Raw genomic sequence first — 3,224 nt, forward strand, 5'->3', positions numbered from 1 at the left:
GTGTCCTGATGCCAAAAATCCTTTAACCCCTCTAAGAAATCAAATCATTTGGTCCAACAACATTTTCACTGCATCTGAACCCCTTGATAGTCTCTATTTTCTCAGGTTCAGTACCCCTTGTACTGGCTTGGGAAAAACCCTACATGATTAAATCAATTTTCCCCACATACCACACCTGAACCCATGCAACTGAATGTGTCCAGAGAAAAAGCCAACCATACTGACTGACTGCACTTAAATTTAACGAGTATGACTTTTTTTTTTAACAAGGTGTTTCCTTTTTTTTTTTTTTTTTAGATTTATTTATTTACTTATACAAGCACTGGGTACAGTCAGAAGCACGGGAGGGTGAGAGAATTCACCAGAGCCAGAGCAGGGAACAGAACAGACAGACTGACGAAGGAGCACACTGCTGAGGGGAGCAGCGGGTGGCAGGAGAGGTCTGCGCGTCATGTGGGACCCTCGCCCAGGGGCTGGGGATCGAACCGGTGCTGCAGAGGCTGTGGGCAGCTTAGCAACCCAGCGCTCAACCGCTGCGCCACCGGGAAGGCCCTAACGAGTATGACTTTTAAGTGGGTCCTTAGCACTGCCAACAATTATACTATATTTCCCTATTCTACTTTCTTTCTACTCTCCCTGTTTCATTCATGCATTCTCCTCTGTATCTTTAGCCTTTGCTCTATAGCAAGACAACTGGATTCATAATGACTTCAAGCAGTCATTATTTTATCTGCTCATGATTTTATGGGTCAGGATCCACTGGGTAGTGCTGCAGGACTTGCTCGGTGGCACTCATGTGGTGGTGGTCATCTGGTGACTCAAATGGGGCTGGTTGCTCTAGAGAACAATTGGTGCTTGCTATTGGATGATCCACATGCCTGCAGCAAGTCAGCTTATTCTTCTTCAAATGGTGGTGGGCGAGTATCCAGAAACAAGGATATTTTAAGTCACTGCCTGCATCGTTTTTGCCAATGTGCTATTGGCTAGAGCAAATTATATGACCAAGTCCAGAGTTAGTGTGGGAAAGCAACAGCAGGGCCTGTTGCACTGGTAGCTATTACTGGAACAATCTACTGCCTTCTTGAGCCTCTAACCATTCATACATGCTCCCAATTCTCATTCTCAATGGATCACTGTTTCCTATTTACTGAAAAAAACAGAAACTGCAAGAATTTACACAGACACGTACCGCCATACTGCCCACACATCAGCATCTGGCGTTTGCTCTACCTCCTCTCCTGTTACTAGATGAACTCCCCATGCCTCAGAACTAAGGCTAAGTTCTCCATTTGTGTCCTAGAGCCCACTCCTTCTTGTCCACTCAAGGACCTTGCTTCTGTTTCTCATCTGGAGTTACTCATGCCAATGCTGTAGTCTGGTAGCTTCGATGGATTGCATGGTCTAAGATGGTCTCATGCTCTCTTCTGCATCATTTTCCCTCTCTCTATTGGATCATTCTCTTCAGAATAAAACCATGATACCTTTTATCTTACTCTAAAATATTCTTCTACTCTCTGGCTACTCTGTTTCTCTTCTCTCCTTCATAGCTAAACTCCTTGAAAGTGCCCTCCATACTCATGATCTCCATTTCCTTCCTCCCAACTACTCTTACATTCATGCTTTTTTGGCTTTCTTGTCCGCAACTCCACCAAAACAGATTTTGCCACTGTCTCCAATTTCCTCCACACTCACTGATCAATCTAAGGGTTAATTTGCAGCCCTCATCTTGCTTGAACACTTTCCTAAACTGACCTTCAGGGTACTGTACTCGCCTAGTTTTCTTTAAACTCCTCTAGCCTCTCTTTCTGTCTCCTGCCCCCTGAGAGTTCCTCAATCCCTTTTCATCATCTGCCTGACATCTTAATATCAGAATGCCCCAAGGCTCACTTCTTAAAGCTTTTCTCTCTGTGGTGTACATGCGCTCCTTTGGCAATGTCATCAATCTAATGGATTTTAAATGTCCTCTATGTGTTGAAGATCCCAGTTTTGTATCTCTAGTCTAATCCCTTCCCTGAACTCCAGACCCACATATACAAATACCTATTTGAATGCTTGGGAGACATCATTTTTTCTGTTACATAACTTAGCCCATTTATTATAAGCCAGCAACATTACAAATGGTGGAGCTCCTACTGGTCTTTCAGTTTCTTCAGTCCTCTGGTGGCAGATTTACTGTGAGGGCAGCAGTGGTGTTGTAGGTCCAGGCACCACCAGCTACAGTTTTCATGCAGGAATCACAGTGCCCAGTCCCCACAGCTCATCTCTTTACCTTGATTTTGTCCCAGAAGGAGAACATGCACTTGGTGTGTTGTCTAATCTCAATATTCTTCACCACAACAGGTCCAGTATTTGCCAATGACCTTGACCTTCTTGGTGTGTTTCGTCATGTTGCCACAAATCAGGTCAGAGCCCACAGAGCCTAGTGGACATCTTAAGCCTAATGCACCACATAGAACTTCTCACATTTCCCCCCAAACCATGAAGTCATCTATAATCCCTTTCTTTCTCATATACCCACATGCAAAGTATTAGTGTATCTGATTCAAAATATACCCAAAGTCAGGTACCTCCTCCCAACCACCCATGTCCAACTTGCCACAAGCTCCCACCCCGGTTATTGAAATAGACTAATCTCCGTGCTTCTCCCCTATACCCTAGAGTCCATTTTCAACATTGCAACTAGACTGAGCTGTAAAAAATATAAGTCAAATCGTGATACTCCTCTGCTGCAATGGCCCTCAAGGTTCTTAGAATCGGCAGCCCCTTCCCCTTTCTAGCACTATATATAGGCTTTTTATAGATTTTGCTAGGTCTTGAAGAAAGGGCATGACTTAGAGAAGGTGACATAAGGGGTAAAGGAATTCTAGGCAGAAGTAGAGCGCGAGGTGTTTTAAGGAACAATTTGTGGAGCAATTTGTCCGGGACGGAAGACTCACCGGATGCAACTTAACATAGTGGTAGTATGGCAAATGCATGGAAAGTGCCAGGTTTTGAATTATCATAAAACATGATGGAGCCCCAGATCCACCAGATGTCCAATAGAATACATGAAACTGACTAGCTTGACAATGTGAAATTTTTAAATGCATTTCAGTTCTTGCATTTTACTCTTCTTACTGAATTACATGCATTTTCTTTCTCACTGTAAATTCCATATAGGTTTCAAAAATAGAAATCACTATGCCAATATATTTTTCTGATTTTAATAGTTTCATCAAAAGCAG

General features: G+C 43.3%; 1 pseudogene; it reads right to left on the reverse strand.

The window, feature by feature from the left end:
* Nucleotides 1-2,129: 2,129 nt before the first annotated feature.
* LOC119246765 (60S ribosomal protein L37a-like) lies at nucleotides 2,130-2,387 on the reverse strand (annotated as a pseudogene).
* Nucleotides 2,388-3,224: the final 837 nt, after the last annotated feature.

The sequence above is a fragment of the Talpa occidentalis genome, unplaced genomic scaffold, assembly GCF_014898055.3.
Source record: "Talpa occidentalis isolate TD23 unplaced genomic scaffold, MPIMG_talOcc4v2.1 talOcc4.15, whole genome shotgun sequence".
Classification (NCBI taxonomy): Eukaryota; Metazoa; Chordata; class Mammalia; order Eulipotyphla; family Talpidae; genus Talpa; species Talpa occidentalis.